At 37.1% G+C, this 22,913-nt stretch overlaps 1 long non-coding RNA gene and 1 pseudogene across 1 annotated transcript in view; one reads left to right on the top strand and one right to left on the bottom strand.

The window, feature by feature from the left end:
• LOC137226455 (uncharacterized) overlaps positions 1–22,913 on the bottom strand; it is an 854,565-nt gene that overhangs the window by 352,954 nt on the left and 478,698 nt on the right. The gene's annotated exons all lie outside the window — the stretch shown is intronic.
• On the top strand, positions 20,095–22,201 carry LOC137225822 (heat shock cognate 71 kDa protein pseudogene; annotated as a pseudogene).

Below are 22,913 nucleotides of genomic sequence, written 5' to 3' on the forward strand. Positions count from 1 at the left end.
TTTGACATGATTCAATTTGAGTGTAATAGCAAGCTCTGCTGTTTTAGACACTAATCCAAAAGAGCTTTACGTCTTACATTGGTTATGTCTCAGAAATGGATCCATCCAGCCCCCTCTTATCACTTTACCTCTTTTTTAAGCTAACTCTTCCAAAATTTATTTTCAGACCAGTTAGTTTAAATGCAATAAAACTACGTAACTCTATGCATTTACTTAGGCATAAAATAGGCTAAATTTATTTTACCTACCGAGCCTTAGTTGGGAACTAATTATCTAGGTGTGGTTCATTCTTAAACCATACCTTCCTTTCCTAACTCTGCTAGAAAATGTATTCTCTCATAGTTGCCAGGAGACTTCTATCAATAAGTCAAACTGAGATCCTATTCTTTGACTTCAGGAAAATCATTATGTCCAACACTAGCATATTAGTTACATAAGTTATGATCCATTCATGTGATGGAATATCATGCTGCCAATAAAAATATGAATCACGAAGCATTTTAATGGCATAAGGGAATTCAAACAAGATTGGAAGGAAACATAACTGTTAAAAGGATTAGAAGGAAACAATTATTAAACATGTTTCCCTCTGGATTTTGAGATTATGTATGATTTATGGTAAGAAATTTGGATTTTATTCTGAGAATAAAAAATTAAGATTTTTAAGCAGGGACTCTGTTTGATTATGATTAAAACAACACTTTGGTTGACAAATAGGTAATTAGTAAGGGGTAAGGAAATCATTAGGAATCTACTGCTATAATGCAGATGGAAGCTTTAAGGGATTCAAATCAGGGTGATGGCATGGGGTGATAAGAAGTGATAGGATTTATGATATATTTTAAAGCTAAATATGACAGGACCTAGGTTTTAAAACTAAACAACTGGGTAGATACTAGTGCTATTTACAGGTAGGTGAAATATTTGAGGATGAATAAATTTGGGGTAGAACAGGGAGTGATGAATATTAATTACTTTATTTTCACTATACTAAATTTGAGATGGTTATTAGATAGTTAAGTCAAAGTTTAAGGTAAATTGAATCTAAGAATCTGCAGCTCAGTGGGGAGACCAGGGCTACAATTACACATTTGGGAGTTATCAGGATATTGCATAAGCTTGCCAAGGAAGAACATGCTGATAGAGAAAAGAAAATGACAAGGGTTAAGCTTAAAACATTCTAAGAGGAAGAACTGGTGACTGAGAAGTGGCAAGAATTGTGAAACGTCTGAGATTTTGCCCTTCTTTCAAGATAACAAATTAGCTTGCTAAAGTTTCATGAATCTTAGCAGAAGACAAGCTCCTGGATCAGAGGCAAAGAATTTTATTACTCATAGCATAACAGGTAAAATGAGCATCAGCATGTTACATCATGCTTATATCCCAGTTTCCATGGTGGGTGACACAGAGGAGTCTGGTAGATGCTGTACATGCAGTGGGTTTGTACCCTAAAGAACTGTGAACCTAGGAAACTTCAATTTTTCTAATGGACAGTTAGCCTTTTCCACTTTTGCCCCGAGGGACACATTATTTTATACTGGGCAGTAAACAAACCTACTCTTTGTACTGGGGAGGGACACTATCTATATCCTCCAAGGCTATCTGCTACACAAAAAGCCTTGAAAAGATGGTATGGACCAAAGACAGACAGTGCCTCTGATTGCAAGATGTGCAGAAAATAGCAAGAGACCCATGGAAGACGTTTCCCAACTGGAAATAAATAATAAAAGTATATTAGAAGAAGTGAGTAAATTTGTAGTAAGTACTACTGAGTGTAGTAGAAGAAAATCCTATAAAATTAAGAGTCTGAAGATAAAAGGAGAAGCCAACCATGGCAACTGCAGCTGTGATGACCTTTACTAGATTTATTTCAGTGGTGGGTTTGAAAACTTGATTAAAGACAGTTGAAGAAAGAACTGAAAATGAGGAAGTAGATTCAGTGAGTACAGACAGTGAATATATACAGTGTATACAGGGCATAGTTGGAGGTAGACCTTCCTGGTGTCTAGAGAAAGTTTTAAGTCATCCTTGTGTACTGATGGGGGTGATCTAGGTGAGAGTGAGAAATTGATACAGGAGATAATGGGGGAAATTCCAGGAATAAAAAGGGAGAAAAAATAAAAATGGTTAAACTTTGTAAAGCACTTGCTATGCCAAGCTCTGATCTGGTTAGTCTGCACTCACTAATTACGCCTCATTCACACTGAATGAGGTACTCTTATTATTCCCCAGATTATAGATGAAAAAAGGAAGGCACACAAGTAACTGAGCTTCACTGTTAATGAATGCATGGTGCTATCCTACAGAACCGAACGGAGGGTTAACTTTAGAAAGGAAGAGAGATATTTTTTTCTATTTCAATGGCAGTGTGGATGTAGATGTAGGGTGGTTGGTGAATTTGTTTGTGGGAAAGGGGAGTAGTTCTAATCTGATAGCATCAATTTTCTCTCTAAATATGAGACAGTAATTGGCCAAGATGGGTATAGGGACATGTGTTAGAAACTCAAAGAAGAAAGGAACAGGTCTGAAGTATTCATTTCACAGACTAGGGAAGTCAGTTTTTTCGAGAGGTATAATATTATTACCTGGCAGTATATGAGTGGCCATTAAGATTCATGGATATAGGTAAAGAATAAGAGAATTGGGGGATTTATAGAGAGGCAAAGGTGTTGAGGGGAAGGTTGTGTTGATTTTGATAGACCCAGAAGCTTAAGTGGGGACATGGAGGTGACTGAGGGTGAAAAACAGTGGAGTGAATGGACTGGAGGTCCTAAGGTGGTATAGAGTCACAGAACTGAAAAGACTGGAGGTCAGAGAGGGAGATGGCTGACACTGAAATTCTTCAAGGCAGCGCAGATAAGGAGAAAAACATCTTTTGCAGGGGAAGTGCCAATGAACTGGGATGCCAGGAGTGGGGGTCACTGTTGTAGACAATAAATCACTAGAATGAAGAAGAGTACAGTGACCCATGTATTAAAGTAACCAGTAAGTGTACGATCCACGTGGCGAGGACAGTTTCCTGGCATTGGTAGATGATAGTAAAAAGGAACACGAAAAACTGATAATAAAAAAAAGAAAAACTGATAAAATGCACTTCAAAGAAGCAGGCAGTGCTGAAAGAGAAATGGTTTGAAAGCAAAAATGAGGAAAAGGAGGATACCTACTCTACGTAACTAAAACTAATTCTGCCTCCTATAAATAGGAGTTTCAGTTTACTGAAATCCATGCATTTATGTCAATGAAATAAAGTATGGACTTAGAGAAATTAAACTCATAGTATATCACATTAGACAGCTTTGAGAGCACTAAAAGGCAAATGCTTACCTAAATATAACATGGCAATCAAGCAAAACAACATCTGAAATATTTCATTTTAAGTCTTAGGAATAACTATTCCTGTAAGGAACAAATGATGAACACGTGGGAGAATTAATTCGATTACCCAATGTGCTTCTACATAGAAACAAATCTAATGTGAAATCGGCAAAATAACACGGAATGAAATGAGTGCATTCATTTTTCAGGTAACCAATACTTATTCTAAGTTTTGTTGTTTTAACATTTGTATTTACACTGGAAATAAATATAATGAACAACTGCATAGGTTGGATAGAATTTAAATATAAATCATCTAATTAGCTAGTCACTTGAAAGCAAAAACGGAAATTTGAATCTGTTGTTTAATTGCCACATTTTAAGAACACATTTTAGCCAGTTGCATCAAAAAAGAGATAATAATGTGAGTGCATGACAGTGTCTCATAGTAATGAGCAGGCTCTGGTTTCCATTTATTGCATATACAATGGACACTGACAAGAGTTTTGGGAAAATGAGTAAGGCTCGTAGAAAAGCTAGCATAGAGATGTGAAGACAGGTCAATTCTAACACTATCTCCTGGGAAGAAGACAGACTTTCTTAAAGATATATGTGCCTCAGAATTATATGGTTTTAAATAGTCATCTTTGGACCAAATTCCATTTCTAGCCACATGCATCCACAGGAGGGTAAACACGTTGGCTTACTAAGGACTCATCTGTTATATCAACCACTATTGAGTCGATATCCTAGCCACCCCTGAAACAAGGTCTTCCTTACACATGATGGGAGACGGTTCCAATGCCTGAAATTCTTCCTTTGCAGTTTCCTTTTGTATTAAACATTGCTTTTTCCACATCCAAAATAAAGAAGTGTCAGAAAAAAAAAAAAAAATCAAGTCTCTAATACTTTAAGGTATACAAATATTAGAACAGGTTTTTTTCCCTCTAGGCACCTATATGTGGTAATGGGGATGAGAAAGAAAAAAATGGAAATAAATTGTGAGAAAAATGAGAGATTCCAAAAATAAAATCTAACTGACTTGTATCTTTCCCTGTTTTCTTTTTCATAGAAGGTTGTTTATGCTCCATTGGTCAGGCTAACATCACTGCGGGAATTACTTTCTATTGTGCCATATACCTGATGTAGAAGAGGATGAAATGATATGGAAAATGTTTCTGATATGATGGTAAGTGGGGAAAAAATAAGCAACAAGAATACAAGATAATTATACAACCCAAAAGCTAAAGGCCTTGCAGTGGCTCACAAAGCCCTCCCCTGCCCCTCCCCCACCAGCTCTCTCTCTTCATCCCCTCTACCATTCTCCACTTTGGTCCCTGCACTCCAGCCACACTGGCCTCCATTCCTGCTCCCCCTAGGGCCTCAGCCTGGCTCTGGCCCCTGTCTGGACATCCACAAGGCTAACCACTTCACCTCCTTTAAGTCTTTGTTCCAGTGTCACCTTTTCAAGGAGACCTACTCAGTTTATACTAGTATTTATCATGGCAATGCACCTCCCCCTGCCCTGGCACTCCTGACACCCCCCATATCTTCACTATTTTTTAACCGAAGTATTTATCACTTTCTAACAGTAATATAACGTACTTTTTTTTTTTTTATCATCTGTCTTCAATCCCCTGGAATTTAACCTTCAAGAAAGCAGAGATTTTTTTTGGTCTGCTATATCTTAAGCTTCTAAAATAATGTTGGCACTTAATAAATATTTGTTGAATGAATGAGTAAACAGTTTTGTCGCTATGTTTACTACTATGTCAAAAAGGGGTGGGATGGGGGGGTGGGAGGGAGGGAGACGCAAGAGGGAAGAGATATGGGAACATATGTATATGTATAACTGGTTCACTTTGTTATAAAGCAGAAACTAACACACCATTGTAAAGCAATTATACTCCAATAAAGATGTAAAAAAAAACCAAAAAAAACATGTGTGCCGAAACCTAACCACCAGAGACATTGTGAAGTTGAATACACGGTTATAGTATTAAAATTATATTGATTTTGTCCCCTAACACACATTTCAAAAAAAAAAAATTTTATAGACAGATTGTCAAGGCTTCAAAAGGATAATAGAAAACTTAAAATTTGATTGTTGAGGTGACAAGATTGTGAACAAATGCTGTCCTTTTATTTGGTGTTTAATTATAATTTCTAAAATATTTGTATAATAAGAAATAAAAATAAGTGGAAGTTTGGGGAGAGAGTTTTTCTTCCCGTTCATGCAAAGCAGGAATATTATAAACAGGACAGCAAAATCAGTTATGTACCCTGAAATAGTGAGATGGCCCAGTTCACACTAGTGAATATTAAATGTATTTACCTCCCTTTGAGCAGATTTCAGCCTGCATCAACCAAAGCATATGGCATAGAGGGCTTCATGCATGAGAACACATATATTCTCTTAGAAATACATTTTAACTCTAAATTCGTACAATGATTTGTCACCCCAAATATGTGTCTAGAAAGAAATTCTATACAAAGTATTGCTTTATTTCCAAAAATGCTCCTTTATCTATTTCAATGAGCAGTATTATCTGAGATGTCTTTTATTCAATTAATACTAGACGGTGAATAAATCACAGGCAACTCATTAAAATGATGCTAAGTATTACAGCCTTAACACTTAAAGGATAAGCTAACATTTCTCACTTCTCTCTAATTCATGGTAATGAGTTTTATAGCATATTGATTGTGGGTTATTATATGAGATAAGTGATTTATCAATGTACTTCATGAAAGAAAAAAGAAATTCAAAGTCCCAGCATCATTTCTAACACTCCTTCACTCCTCCTTCTCATTCCATACAACAGCATGCTAACTGTCAAAAGCATTGTATAGAAAAAGTTTTATTTAACCTAATTTAAAAATGATGGTTAGACTAACAATTGTCCTTACCAAGTAATAGAACAAGAACAAAAACATCATTTACTTCACTGTGAATTTCTGAAATAGTTTTTGAAACAAACAAAATTGTCTTACGTTCATGATTTCACCTACTTGCTTACAGATTTATCATGAAAAGGGAATTCAGAATTTTTAAAAAAGTAGAAAAAACTTTCTTAAATAATACTTTAACTGGGCCATTAAGGTAGTATTTTATGTCAATGAAAATATTTACTGGAAAAAATCAATATGTCACACACAACTCACATTATACTTAAAAGAAAATGAAAAGAAAAAGGTATATCTAGATAGTAGCCCTCAAACAGTGTCACTTACATAGCAAACATTCAAAAAATATTTGAGGAAATAAATAAATTTGTTCTTATTTTGCTTGAATGTAGGGTGACAATTTTTTTTGAGGTTAGATTCATTGAGATATAATTTACATACAATATTCACCATTTTTAGTGTATAGATCTATGAGTTTTGACAAATGTATAAACTCATGTAACTGCCACAACCATCAAGATATGTAAAATTTCATCCCTACTAAAAGTTATTTCAGGCCCCTTTGTAGTCAGTTTCTACCCCAAGCCCCAGGCCAGCCCCTGGCAACCACTGATTGGTTTTTCATCAACATAGCTTTGCCTTTTGATTAAATTTGAAATGTTGAATTAGGCTTGCATTCTTGGGGCAAATCTCACTTGATCCTGTCACCTAAAAAAAAATATGTGTGTATATATATATATATTCATGAAGGCTATTCTATAGTTTTCTTTTCTTGTACTCTAACTGGTTTTGATATCAGGGTAATACTGGCCTCATAAAACAAGAGTGTTCTTTTAACTTCTATTTCTTTGAAAAGTTTTGTAGAATTGTAATTTTTTCCTTAAATGTATGATAGAATTTATAAGTGAGAACATCTAGGTGTGGAGTCTTATTATTTAGAAACTTCTTAAGTACAAATTTAATTTCTTTAATAGATGTCTGACTAATCAGATTATCTGTTTCTTCTTCAGTGTGCTTTGGTAGTTTGTGTCTTGTAAGGGATTTGTTCATTTCTTTTAATCTGTCAAATTTAAGGACATAAAACTGATAGCCTGTTATTACCCTTATAATATCTATAGGTTCTACAGTGATGTTCCTTACTCATTCCAGGTGTTGGTTACTTGTGTCTTCTCTCTTTTGTTCCTGATCAGGCTGGCTTGAGTTTTATCATTTTTATTGATCTGTCAAAAAAACACCCAGTTTTTAATTTCATTCTACTGTTTTTATGCTTCAGATTAAACGTAATTTTCTCCCCTTTTTCCTTAGGTTTAATTTGCTCTTCTTTTCATAATTTCTTAAGGTAGAAACCTAGATAATAGATTTAAGACTTTCCCTCTTTCCTAATGTTAGCATTTGATGTCTAGATTTTTCTCTAAGCACTACTTAAGCAACATCCCACAACATTTGATGCGATGTTTTGATTTTTCTTCAATTCAAAGTATTTTGTGATTTCCCTTGTGACTTCTTTGCCTCATGAATTGTTTAAAACAGTGTATTATCTAATTTCTAGATGTTAGGAGATTTTGCAAATGTCTTTACTGATTTCTAGTTGACTTCTGTTATGGATAACATGTTATATGATTTCAATTCTTTTAAAATTGTTAATATTTGATTTATGTATCAGAATATGGTGAATGTTCCATGAGTATTTGAAACAACTGTGTACTCTGCTAATGTTATTGCTAAGCATTCTATAAATGTTAATTAGATGAAGGTAGGTGATAATGTTTTTCAAATCTTCTGTATCTTTACGGTTTTTTTGTCTACTTTTCTATTGACTTTTGACAGAGAAGCATTGAAGTCTCCAAAACTAATTGTGGATTTGTCTATTTCTCCTTTTAATTCTATCAGTTTTTGCTTCATGTAATTTGAGGTTTTGTTGTTAAATGCATACACACTTAGGAATGCTATGTCTTATTATTTAATTGCACCCTTTATCATGATGTAATGTCCTTCTTTTGTTCCTGGTAGTATTCCTTGATCTGAAGTCTATTTTGTCTGATATTAATATAGTCACTCCAGCTTTCTTTTGATTAGTGTTGGCACAGCATATACTTTTGCATTCTTTTGCTTTTAATCTACATATCTCTTTATATTTAAATGGCTTCATCTAGACAGAATAAAGTTGGGTCTTGCTTTTTATCTATTATAAATTGTATGTGCCACCTCCCACCCTCTAATTCATATGTTGAAATACTAACCCTCAATGTGACAGTATTAGGAGGCAGGGCCTTAGGTGATTAGGTCATGAGGGCAGAGCCCTCATGAATAAGATTAGTGCCCTCATAAAAGAGACCCCAGAGAGCTCACTCACCCCTTCTGCCATGTGAGGACATAGTGAGAAGACAACTCTCTAGGAACCAGGAAGCGGGCTCTCACCAGACACGAAATCTGCCAGTGCCTTGATCTTGAACTCCCAGTCTCCAGAACGGTGAGAAATAAATTTCTGTTTTATATAAGCCACCTGGTCTATGGTACTTTGTTATAGCAGCCTGAACAGACTAAGACGTTATCCAATCTGACAGTCTCTGTCTTTTAATTGGTGTATTTAAGCCATTTTCTAAAAGACTAAATACTGATACAGTTTAATTAAAATCTACCATCTTGCTATTTGTTTTCCATTTGTTCCATCTGTTTTTTGTTCTTCCTTGTCTCTTTTTCATGGCTTACTTTGATTAATTTACACAATTCTATTTTATCTCCATGATTAGCTTATTATATATACCTCTTTTAAAAAATGTAGTGGTTGCCCCTGGGCTTTCAATGTACATCATTAATTAATAACAGTGTACTCCAAATGTTATGCTGCCTTATTTAGAGTGCAATTCTTGAAACAGCATACTGCCAATGATGTAAATGATGTCATCCATGATACATTTATATATGCCATAAACCCTAATGCATAACTACTAGTTTTTCTTTAGACATTCAATTATTTTCTGGAGCAAATACAAGTGAGGAAAAATGTTTTTTATATTTACCTGCACTTTAACTGCTCCTAGAATTCCTCATCTACACATATTTGTATAGATCCATGTTTCTGTCCAGTATCATATTCCTTTTGCCTAAAGACCTGTGGATTGTTTTTTTTTTTTAAATTCCTGTGGTGTAGGTCTGCTGATATTAAATTCTCTCATTTTCATTTATTCATTCACTCATTCTCTAGTCTCAAAAATTCTATTTCATTTTTGGAAGGTATTTCTAGAATTTCTATTTGACTATTTCTTATAGCTTACATCTTTTTTGTTAAATTCCACATCTGTTCAGGCCTGTTGACTATGTTTTCCACTATAATAATAATTTATTATTTATAAATGATAGTATTTAAAATTCCCTGTTTCATATTTCCAATGATTGGGTCATTTCTGAGTCTGGTTTTGTTACTTGCTTTGTCTCTTGACAGTGGGTTCTTTTTTCTTGCTTGTGTCTCATAGTTTTTTTTTTTTTTTGAATGCCAGTCATTGTGTGTAGCATAAGTAGGAACTGAGTCACATAATATTTATGCCTGGGAATGGGAATGGGTATGCCTCTTCTGTTAGACCAGTAGTGTGGGAGGTTGTATCACTTTATGCAGTCTCTGAGCTGGTTTGATTTTTGCTGCTGCTACTGTCCCCTTCAGAGTTATCTCATGTTAATCTTGGGAGCTGTGCAGCCAGAGGTTTTTCCTCAATGTTCTTGTCCCACCTTCAGCTCTCAGCCTTCCCTTTGTGCTTGTATCTCAATTTTCTTAGCTCTTTCTCAGGGACAGATACGTGTTGCTTGTTATTTGGTACTTTCTAACCTTATGACAACAGTGGTAGGGGGATTCTCTGTTGTCCTGCTCCAGCTTCATTCTTAAGCAGGGCTGTCCCTGGCCTTAGAATTGGAGGGTTGTCAATGATACTGCCCCTTACCATGTTTTCTTTTCTTATTTCATAAATCAACTTCTATTTGGGGGGCCTTAAAAAATAATTCATCATAATGATTCCCTGTTTTGCCAGACAACTGAGTCCTTTCACAGGTCTGATAGTTTTCTTATGATTTGAAAGAGAGCTCTATCTTTGTACTATTTGTGATATTTTCTCCCCACACCCTAAGAATCCTGTTTTCTAAGAGATCCTCATATCACAAGACTTGTGGTCTATAAACCACATACCCCCAGCCTCATGTACCTATAGGGAGTTGAAGGCTGGAGTCTAGAACAGGCCCACAGATTTTTTTTTTGCTTACAGCCTTTTTTAATACATAAGGTTGGCCTATAACTGATTTTGTGCTACAGCAGCAGAGGTGAGTATTTGTAACAGAAGCCATATGGCCTACAAAGCCTAAATATTTGCTATCTGGTCCTTTATAGAAAGTTTGCTGACCCTGGTCTTGAAATTGTAGAGTATAGAAATTGCAGGAATTGTAGGCCCCAGGGTCTAGAAAGGTAGAGACTGGGTCTGAAGTGGCAATTAGGAGGTACCTAACCCAGAGGGCAACATGGAATAAGTCTGCTCCACGTTCTTCTTAGACTTATTTTTTTGAAATGATACTTTTCCCACTCATTCACTCATTTGTTTTACGGCATGGTTCCCACCACCTCAATTACAACTACCTGGGAGTTCATTCATATCGTTCTTAAAATGTGGTTTTGAATTTAACAGATCTAGTTATATACTTCATTCAAATATATGTAATAGTTTAAAATTCCTGCCAATACTTTTCTTGTATAGTTACTTTTTTAAAATTCAGAAGCCTGGGTATAATCTGATCAAAATTTCCAGTTTAGAAATAATGTCGCAAATTTTTCCCTATACATGTTGGAAAGGAAGCAGGCAAGCAGAGTTCTCATTCATGCCTAAACCCCTCCTGCCAATTTATTTCAATCTGCTTTTCAGACAACTGGCAGGAATGTCTTGCCTATGAATATTCTTCTAATGAATCAATGTCCAACAAAAACATCAACAGATTTAGGTTACAAATAATGACCTCCTTTAACAGGCAGACATTAACACTACTTTTAAAAAACTGGATTGGAAATATCTACTGTAATCCCATTTTTCTTTCATCATTTAAAAAGAATTCAGGGTTTTAGCCAAAGCAGGTTTTCAAGCGTAACTTATATTTACATTCCTCTTAGTTCTACACTTTGCGCAATAGCATGTAAAAATTGCTTCAAGTAACAGCTTCTCTGAGGTGAAAGCTTATTTATTCCTTGATAACTTACAGATATGTTGTATGCATATCTACATACACATATGTGTAAATATATATGTATATGTCTACATTTTATATGCATATAAACTTTGTCTATCACTTTATAGTTTTAAAAATCATGATTTCATGCTTCAAATATAGACCAAACAAAAAAAATGTAAGAATCATCTTGTAATTTATACTTAGTTTATATTTTATATATGAGTTTGTATTACTCTCCCCATATTCTAAAGTTTGGCTCTCCTGAATGTCTTCATTTTTCTGTAAGTATATCAACCCCCATCTCCCTTCTTTCACACACGCATCCAAGGGTGGAACAGTGGAGATAATAAGCATTTTAATTTTATCTCTATCTGTAGATTTTACATAGGAGTGTAATATTATATAATGCGCTCCCATAGAGTGGTCCTATACTCACTCCAACTCAGAAGGAGAAACTAAATCAGTGTCAGGTTTCAAAAGCCAAAGATAGGAATTTAGAAGTCGGTTTGCAAAATTAAGAATAGCAACATTTAAGGCCAGAGTCAAAAGAAATATATGAGGAAAACACATAATCATGAAACCTTAGAATAAGAGTTAAAATACTAATTTTTACAGTAATTTCAGAATAGGTTTGATGTCTACATTGTTTTATTACCGTGTGATAGGCAGAAAATTCCCCTTCCCTCCAATTAGAACAGATTCCTGGAAACTGTGAATATGTTACCTTACATGGCAAAAGGGACTTCGTAGATGTAATTTAGTTAAGGAACTTGAGAAGGCAAGATTTTCCTGGTTATCCTCGTGGGCCCAATCTAATCACAAGTGTCCTTAAAAAGAGGGAGGCGTAAGAAGAGAGTCAGAGGGAGATGTCACTATAGAAGAATGGTCCAAACAATGCAATGTTGCTGGCTTTAAAGATGGAGGAAGGAGACCATCAGATAAAGAAAGTTGACAGCCTCTAAAAGCTGGAAAAGGCAAGGAAACAAACTTCCCCTAGAGTCTTCTGAAAGGAATGCAGCACCGCTGACACCTTGATATTAGCCCAAAGAGACACGTGTCAGACTTTTAACCAGCAGAATTGTAAAAAAATAAATTTGTGTTGTTTAAGCTACTAAGTTTGTGGTGATTTGTTACTGCAGTAGAAAAATCAATTCATTATAGTTATCACAACATTTATGTTTCACTGGTTTTGTTGTACATTAATAATTTTCTTAATTTTACTAGCTCCCTGTTCCTGTGTTTTCTATTTTGACTAAAATCTTAGCCTAAAGAACTGATTGAGAGTTTTTATTTTTTCTTTTTCTTTTTAGGAAGGGCCCTTTTGTGTGATTTTCTAGATCCTTCCATACATGAGAATAACTTCCAGTTACCCCTGTTCATAAACAGCAACTTGACAGTTCAAGTCACAATCTTTTATTTCTTTCACCCTCTAGATTGTTACTAATGATCTTTCCCCTCTCTCTTTCTCTCTGCTAGACTATCTTTTTTTGTTTGTTTGTTTGTTTTTGGTAGGAAATCTTTGTTTCCTGTCTATAGCTTTTCTAATTCTTTTGCCTTGAAGACACAAATCTTTTTTAAGGAAAACTTTCTTCTTATTATTTATTGTTGTTTTCTCTATCTGCTCAGTTCTTTACTCCTTAGATCCCTATTTTGTATGTTACATCCCTCAGATCTGTTCTTTGGGTCTCTTGTCTTGTCTCTCATTATTTTACTTCTTTTCCTAAATTTTGGGAGAATTCTTACACTTATTTTCTATAGTATTGGTTTAATTTTATCTAACCTAATGTGTCCTGCCTCCATTGTGTTTTCATTTAGCAATCTTTTTTCATTTACAATCTCCCAAGACTGAACCAGCAAAAAATAGAAAATATGAATAGATCAATTACCAGTACTGAAATTGAATAAGTAATTAAAAAAATCCCAACAAGCAAAAGTCCAGGACCAGATGGCTTCACAGGTGAATTGTACCAAAAATTTAGAGAAGAGTTAACACCTACCATAAAACTATTCTAAAAAAATTGCAGAGGAAGGAACACTTGCAAACTCATTCGATGAGGCCACCATCACCCTGATACCAAAGCCAGATGAAGATACCACAGAAAAAGAAAATTACAGGCATATATCACTGATGAACACAGACACAAAAATCCTCAACAAAATACTAGCAAACTGACTCCAACAGTACATTAAAAAAAATCATACACCATGATCAAGTGGGATTTATCCCAGGCATGCAAGCATTTTTCAATATCCACAAATCAATCAATGTGATACACCATATTAACAAACTGAAGAAGACCATATGATCATCGCAATAGATGCAGGAAAAGGTTTTCATAAAATTCAACATCCATTTATGATAAAAACTCTTCAGAAAGTGGGTATAGAGGGAACATACTTCAACATAATAAAGGCCATATATATGAACCCACAACTAACATCATACTCAATGGTGAAAAGCTGAAAGCATTTCCTCCAAGATCAGGAACAAGGCAAGGATGCCCACTCTCACCACTTTTATTCGACATAGTTTTGGAAGTCCTAGCCATAGCAATCAGAGAAGAAAAAGAAATAAAGGGAATCCAAGTTGGAAAAGAAGTAAAACTGTCACTGTTTGCAGATGACATATTACTACTATACATAGAAAATCCTAAAGACTACAAGAAAACTACTAGAGCCCATCAATGAATTTGGTAAAGTTGCAGGATAAAAAATTAATATACAGAAATCTGTTGCATTTCTATACACAAACAATGAAATATCAGAAAGAGAAATTAAGGAAACAATCCCATTTACCACTGCATCAAAAAAGAATGAAATACCTAGGAGTAAACTTACCTAAGGAGGCAAAAGACCTGTACTCCAAAAACTATAAGATGCTGATGAAAGAAACTGAAGATGACGCAAACAGATGGAGAGATATACCATGTTCTTGGATTGGAAGAATCAATATTGTTAAAATGACTATACTACCCAAGGCAATTTACAGATTCAATGCAATCCCTATCAAATTACCAATGGCATTTTTCACAGAACTAGAACAAAAAATTTTTAATTCATATGGAAGCAATCTTTTTATTTCTTTTAAACTACATTCAGGCCTTTCAGATCAGTCTCATTTCATGTTTGCTTCCTCTAACTTTATAAACATAGTATCCTTTAAAGAACATGAGTTAGAGATTTTTCAAACTTCTGTATTCTTCATTCTCTTGTTTGCTCTGATTTGTCAGAGTAGATACCTACCGTCTCTTAAATTCATCAATGTTTCTCTGTTTTCTCACCCTAAATTCAAATCCTAACTCAGTTTCTCTCTAGATAAACAAGCTTGGGCAAGTTAGTAAGTCTCTCTAAGCTCAGAGTCCTCATTTATAAAATATTCCTAATAATGGCACAAACTATAAAAAGTATGATTACGATAATTAAAAATAAATATGATTATTTATTAAATTCAGTTATAATTAACTGATTTAATACCAGAAAGAGCTTAGCACAGTGTCATGCACATGGTAATTGATTAATGAATGGTAGTTGCCATTATAATCATTGTTCTCATCACCATCATAATCAACATCATTACAATTAGTACAGAGGAAGTTCCATTATTGTCTAGGCAGGAGCCGAGACTGGTTTTGTAAGAGTGCTTGGATTCCTACTCTAACCTGACAGGTCTAGATAAAAGAAGAAAAAGAAAATTCAGAATTGCTATAGTGTTACTTTGCTATTTCAGAATCTCCCTTCTCTGGGACCAGTCTGGAAGGCACCTGAGGCTGAGGCAGCAGCAGCAGCAAACTTTACTTTTGGTTGAAGGTGTCTTTCTCTTCTTAGATATGGCAGCCAGAAATGTGCTGGAGTATTCTGCTCCAACCCTCATTTCTCCTGTATGCTAAACCTTGTCCACTTCCTCTTAATGCAAGGTGACCACGGCCAAATGCTAGCTCTCTGCCTGACTTCGTAGTCCACATCAAGTGTGTTTGTATGGGGGGTGGACGAGTGAGCATCACCAAGGCTTCCCCAGCTAATGTGGACACAGCCATATGGGGGTTTGCCTCCAGCCTTTGCCCCTATAAATTAGGGATGACCATGTGGCACTGGGGTGGGGAGGGGTAGGAGGATGTTGGAATCTCTTGTACTTACATCATGAATTCATAGGTGGGGATTTACAAATTGTCCTTCCCTTTCTTAGCTACATTATGTCTGTACTTACCTTGCAGAAATTGCTCAGAGTTTCTGGGCATGAATATCTCTTTCTCCTAATTTCCACTTGATAAGGCTTTCCCCGTCCTAATATTCTATTTTCCATTTCACTAGTCAACTGGAAGGGAGGGTGCTAGATATGGATGCTCATATTAATGTTACAAAAATCAGCTATTACTCTTGAACTAAGTTTTCTTTGTCAAGCTCAGCTTATACTCAATAAAGGGTTTACTGTTTAAAAATCATAATAAGCCAATTTTTTTTCTAATGCTTGCTTTCACATTATGACAAAGCTGTAATTGTGAATCTTTTCCCATTTTTTTTAAAGTTCTCAAATCTTATTTCTACTGCTTTAGAATCTATTTAAGGTCCAGTAGTTTCTAAAAATACTTTGCTCTATTAACCTAAAATGATCTAGCATTACTCTATTACAATAGCAATGAAAACTAAGCCAGGTTTTTATATCTATTGAATTTTTTGTATTTTCAGCTATAGCCCAATCCCCCTGTAAAGCTGTTCATCACATTCAATAGGTAGTTATATATAGTGGAAATGGAGTCCCTCGATGATATAAAGCAATCTAAAAGGCATAAAAAATACTTTCAAGGAGCTCTCTTTCCAACTGAGGTTAAACAGATGTTGAATATGTTTTCTGGTTTAATCACTGTCAATACAGTGTGTTCAACTTTTTCCCATCTAGCTAAGAATGAGATTATCAGACTTAAATTTTCCCTTTTAAATCATTGGAGGTAATTGTTTTGTGATATGGAATTTTTATTTTAGATTATACATTGGTTTGCAAGATTTAATCAATTTTTTACATCTCTTAGTTCACTTTTTATGAATTTCCACTTAAACCGAAAGGATTAAAATGAGCTTTATTGCCTATTCCTTGTTAAAATCAATTATGTTTAGACTATCTAGAACAACACTATAAAACCATTTACAATTGCAAATACAAAGGCAATAACAGCTTATGGAAGGGTTGGGGTGGGTCCTATTTGAGGCTCTAACAATAGTTGGGGGAAATCTCTAAGATTTACTTTAAAAAATTACAAAAAGTTATTTTCTGAGTTCTCCTGGAAAGACAGCATTTATGAGTGGTGGAAAGAGAGTAGGCATTCACCCAAGGATTAGGATTTAAGGCTTCCTGAGAGGAATTACCTCATTTGTACTGTAAAAATATCTCTTCTCCTGACCTGCAGAGGAATATCTGAATTCTAGCATTAGTTATTTTCTTATTTGACCTGTGGGCAGATCTTTATGTCCCTCGCTCCCTCCCTTCCCATCTGTTTCCTTGTAGATAGATTTAATCTGGAAGAGCAGATAGTGTTTAGCAAAGGCATTAGATATACTGAATAAAAACCTATTGAATTGGATTATTTTGTTTTGTGTTCCTCTCTTAAAATACTCCTGGGAGAGTTGAGATGTTAAGTATCTGTCACGGTGGTTACCAAAATTTACTGGACATAAAAATCATCTTGGATGCCTGTTAAAATGCAGATATCCAGCCCTGCCCCTTTGAGATTTTGATGCAGGTAATCCTTGGTCCACATTGACTGAAACCTCTTTGCAACATCTTAGTATGAACGTGGTTTATTACTTTCCTCTGGGAAAAGTTGAGAGTTCCTGAATGGAACCAAGAAAGAACAGGGTAGGTGAGAACGTGAGTTTAACCATTGCCTTTTCCTCCCAGTCTCATTATTCAGAGACGTGGCTAAGGGAGTAAATTTTAGAGTAGATGTGAAAGCGTCTTTCTTTTACTTCTGTGATTAAGCACATGGTGACCACCACATAGCTTAGTAAGGTGGCCTTCTTCACTCCTTATACTCACTCCTTATACCCAAATAGTCAGCGAGTTGTCTGGTTTCCCTTACTCAGTGATGCTATAGTCTTTTCCTTATCTTCATGCCACCACCGTTTTTGTTTCTAGTCTTGGCATTGCTGCTAGACTATTGCAACGGAGTAGCCTGCTTGTGGTCTTGCCCTACTCTTCATCCACAGTCCTCTCTGATGCATCAAACTGCTGATGAATCAGATTTCAAGAAAGCAGATCTGATTATCTCATTCTTCTGCTGTGAGTCCTTATAAAGATCTTCTCTAATTTCAGGATAAAATTTAAATGTCTGAGCCATCTGTGATGGAATACCGATCCACTTCTCCACTGACCTCCAGCCACCCTGAACACCCCTGGACAAAACTCATTTCTCCACATCCACAGACCTTGGCTTTCTGCCCTTCTCTTTGCTTGGAGCACCAAACACTCACCAAAGAACACTGACTAATATCTACTCATTCTCTAGAATCATAATCTGGCCATGATGGGGATCAGAGCAGGCCACCCCCAATATGCCACTTGGTGTACTGATTAGTTTAAGTTAAAGTTACTTAAGAAACAGCCAATGCAAGAAGGATACTCTGACCCTCCTTTGCCCCCCTGAAAGGAGAAAATAAATCTCCCATGTGAAAGGTAACTTCCCTGTACCAGGAAGTACAGAGACATCCTTATCACCAGAGATGGGGAATTCAAATCTGAGAAGGCTGTATAAACAAACCTGGTTTCTTGCAATCCCAAACTTATTTTTCTTGTCAATTCCTCACAAATTTATTGTTTCTTGGTATAAAAGGTACCTGCTTTAGTCACTACTTTGAGTCATATACCTATAAGGCCTTTATACATAAGAAATTAATTTGTTCTCCTGTTAATATGCCTTGTGTCAATTTAATTATTAGACTAGCCAAAAGAACCAAGAAGCATAGGGGGAAATTTTCCCTTCCCCAATAGCCTCTAGATTAATACATCAAGGAAATTTCTACGTGAATTAAAAACTATGAACTTAATTCTCAAACCTTCATATGATTCTGTAATCAGAACAGCAAAGAAATATTGCTGCCTTTGGAAAATTTTTAGTGACTATACAAAATATTAACTCTAAGTCCTGGAATTACAAATTATTATTTCTCCTTTATGATATTCTATATGTTCTAAGTTCTATGGTCTAGATATTTACTAATTTTATGAAAAAGTAATTCTTATAATTTTTTGGTGAATGACTAACAGCACAAGAATCTGTCATTTCTATTTCACTTCTTTCATGGAGTTGCAAGTTCATCAAACATATTCACTCATTTGTAATTTGACACGCTTCTCAGCTAGGTTGGGAACTGACTTATTCTCACTTCATAGGCATAAAGAGTAACTTGATAATAATATATCAGGGAATCCATGGCAGAGTGGTCCTAGGAATGTTTGCCCATCATCCTCTCAGCAAACCACTGGCAAAGTTTCTAGAAATTCAATCAGTTATCAAGTTACTAACATTTATTAAGCAAGCCAAGTGGTACCGGTCTCTGGATCAGGATATCCAGGGGTAAAGAGGCCTTTTCAAACTGCAGACATAGTCCCTGCCCATCCACCCTTATCTTCCCACATCACTTAGCAGAGACACCACAGTTAAAACTACATAACCCATTTAAAGTGTTCTAGGCAGTCACAGTTCCTGATTACAAACAACAGAAACAATACTGGCTAAATTGAGCAGAAAAGGAACACATTGGAAAGCTCTTGCATAGCTCACAGAACTCATCAAAAGTGTGAAGAACCAAACTCTGAAAAGAGAACACAGCAGATTCAGACTACAGCCATGATCTGCTTGGGCCACCAACTGTAAATCCTACAATAGCTGCTTCACTGTCCTCTACCTGCTCTCCATCACAGAGGGAGAACCAAACTCTCTCAGTGTCTGAGTGCCTTCAGGAGTCTAAATGCCCTGAAGTTGTGGACAGTGGGTGAGCTGAGTTCATATGCTCACCACCTCTATGAACAGGGAGCTGGGGATTCTCCTGAAACAGGAAATGAGTTCCAGCGCTAGGCAGAATTAAAAGACAACAATGCTTGCCGCACAACGTACCATGCTGAACCAACAAATGCAGGCGTACAAACTGACAAACTGTAGCCCAGAGCCCAGGGAAAATGATGGCTTGTGATAGGATCTTCCCTCTGGGGTTGATCATCTGCTTAGAGAAGAGATGGTGAAGATGCTTGTGAAACTGTCTCAAGGAAGAATAAGGAATGACAGAAAAGAAAAAAAAAAGTAGGAAGGAATGAAGGAAATTTGAATGCCAAGAAATACAGAGAAGGAGATGTGACCAAGGATAGAATGTAAAGAGACCTGAGATGTAGGAAGAAAGATGCTGGAGGAAGGCATGTGAGGTCAAATGACCAAACAGAACGAACTACACACACACACACACACACACACACACACACACACACACACACACGTTGTAGATCCTTGCTCTCTGTCGTCATAATATTATTAGGTTAATTAATGAAGATTCTAAGATCAGAGAATTAGTACTCCTCAGGACGTATTACGTAGGCACTCAGTCATGCCTGTTAATATGGGGCAGGCTCATTGAATGTGGCAGCAGCTTTCCAGATTGCCATTTTCTCCTGCAGCAGACCTGGGTCTACGCTCCAGCAACCATGCCTAAGGGACCTGCAGTTGGCATTAATCTTGGCACCACCTATTCTTGTGTGGGTGTCTTCCAGCATGGGAAGGTGGAAATAATTGCCAACGATCAGGGGAACCGAACTACCCCAAGCTATGTCGCCTTTACTGATACCGAACGATTGATCGGTGATGCTGCAAAGAAAGTCACAATGAATCTCACTAACACGGTTTTTGATGTCAAACGCCTCACTGGACGAAGACTTGACGATGCTGTTGTCCAGTCTGATATGAAGCATTGGCCCTTCATGGTGGTGAATGATGCAAGCAGGCCTAAGGTTCGAGTAGAATACAAGGGAGAGACAAAAAGTTTCTATCCAGAGGAGGTGTCATCCATGGTTTTGACAAAGAAGAAGGAAATAGCAGAAGCCTATCTTGGGAAGACCGTTACCAATGCTGTTGTCACAGTACCCGCTTACTTTAATGATTCTCAACGTCAGGCTACCAGAGGTGCTGGAACTATTGCTGGGCTCAATGTACTTAGAATCATCAATGAGCCAACTGCTGCTGCTATTGCCTATGGCTTAGACAAAAAGGTCGGAGCAGAAAGAAATGTGCTGATCTTTGATTTATGTGGTGATACTTTTGATGTGTCCATTCTCACTATTGAGGATGGAATCTTTGAGGTCCAATCTACAGATACCCACTTAGGTGGGGAAGACTTTGACAACGAAATGGTCAACCATTTCATTGCAGAGTTCAAGCACAAGCACAAGCAAGACATCAATGAGAACAAGAGGGCTGTCCGTCGCCTTCATACTGCTTGTGAGCATGCTAGCTGCACTCTCTCTTCCAGCACCCAGGCCAGTACTGAGATTGATTACCTCTATGAAGGAATTGACTTCTATAACTCAATTACCCATGCCCGATTTGAAGAACTGAATGCTGAATTGTTCCGTGACACACTGGACCCTGTCGAGAAAGCCCTTCAGGATGCCAAGCTAGACAAGTCTCAGATCCATGATATTGTCCTGGTGGGTGGTTCAACCCACATCCCCAAGATTCTGAAACTTCTACAGGACTTCTTCAATGGGAAAGAACTGAATAAGAGCATCAACCCTGATGAGGCTGTTGCTTATGGTGCAGCTGTCCAGGCAGCCATTCTATCTGGAGACGAATCTGAAAATGTTCAAGACTTGCTGCTGTTGGATGTCACTCCTCTTTCCCTTGGAATTGAAACTGCTGGTGGAGTCATGACTGTCCTCATCAAGTGCAACACGACCATTCCCACCAAGCAGACGCAGATGCAGACCTTCACAACCTACTCTGACAACCAGCTCAGTGTACTCATTCAGGTTTATGAAGGTGAGCGTGCCATGACCAAGGATAACAACTTGCTTGGCAAGTTTGAACTCACAGGCAAACCTCCTTCCCCCCATGGTGTTCCTCAGATTGAAGTCACTTTTGATAATGATGCCAATGGCATCCTCAATGTCTCTCCTGTGGGTAAGAGCACAGGAAAAGAGAACAAGATTACCATCACTAATGACAAGGGCCATTTGAGCAAGGAAGACATTGAACGCATGGTTCAGGAAGCAGAGAAGTACAAAACTGAAGATGAGAAGCAGCGGGGTAAGGTGTCTTCGAAGAATTCTCTTGAACCCTATGATTTCAACGTGAAAGCTACTGTTGAGGATGACAAACTTCAAGGATAAGAACCAGACTGCAGAGAAGGAAGAATCTGAACATCAGCAGAAGGAGCTGGAAAAAGTCTGCAACCCCATCATTACCAAGCTGTACCAGAGTGCAGGAGGCATGCTAGGAGGAATGCCTGGGGGCTTCCCTGGTGGTGGAGCTCCTCCATCTGGTGGCGCCTCCTCTGGGCCCACCACTGAAGAGGTTGATTAAGTCAGCCTAGCATAGGTTTAGCATTGTTCCACAAAACACTGAAGGACACAAATTTGTAGCAAATTCCATGGCAATTTTAAAGTTGAGCTGCTATAGCAAACTGGGCATTCTTGATACTTGAACGTGGAATGAGCGCACAGGGAAAGGAAATAACATTGCACTTTACAAGCACTGTATTATAAGTGGAAAATACAATGTCTTAAATAAAACTGTATTTAAAATTGGCACCATAAAAAAGGGGGCAATTCATAAATATTAGTTATGTAAACATGCTACCTGTTAAATAATAACAAACTCTATTAGTTATTTGTTTTTTTATTTTTTTAATTTCTTTAATTTTTTTTTGGCTGCATTGGGCCTTCGGCGCTGCATGTGAGCTCTCTCTAGTTGTGGAGAGCAGGGGCCACTCCTCGCTGCGGTGCGCGGGCCTCTCACTGCAGTGGCCACCCTTGTTGCGGAGCATGGGCTCCAGGTGCCCAGGCTTCAGTAGTTGTGGCACGCGGGCCCAGCAGCTGTGGCTTGCGGGCTCCAGAGCGCAGGCTCAGCAGTTGTGGAGCACAGGCCCAGCTACTCCACGGCACGTGGGATCCTCCCGGACCAGGGCTCGAACCCATGTCCCCTGCACTGGCAGGTGGATTCCCAACCACTGCGCCACCAAGGAAGCCCTAGTTATTTGTTATTAAAGGATCAGGATAACCTCCTTTACCTAAAGTCAACTATTTAAAGATATGAATCATCTCTACAGAAATACCTTCAGGGAACAACTAGATTAGTGTCTGATTGAAAAACTAGCCAAGTGGACACATAAAACTCACCATCACCGACATGCGGTGAATAAAAAAATAAAAAAGCCTTAACAGCTGGAATAACAAGTCAGCAAGGTTGAACACTGAGGCCTCTACAGAGTGGCAAGGGTGACTCTAGGAGCAAAGGAGT

Source organism: Pseudorca crassidens, chromosome 6, assembly GCF_039906515.1.
Source record: "Pseudorca crassidens isolate mPseCra1 chromosome 6, mPseCra1.hap1, whole genome shotgun sequence".
NCBI lineage: Eukaryota > Metazoa > Chordata > Mammalia > Artiodactyla > Delphinidae > Pseudorca > Pseudorca crassidens.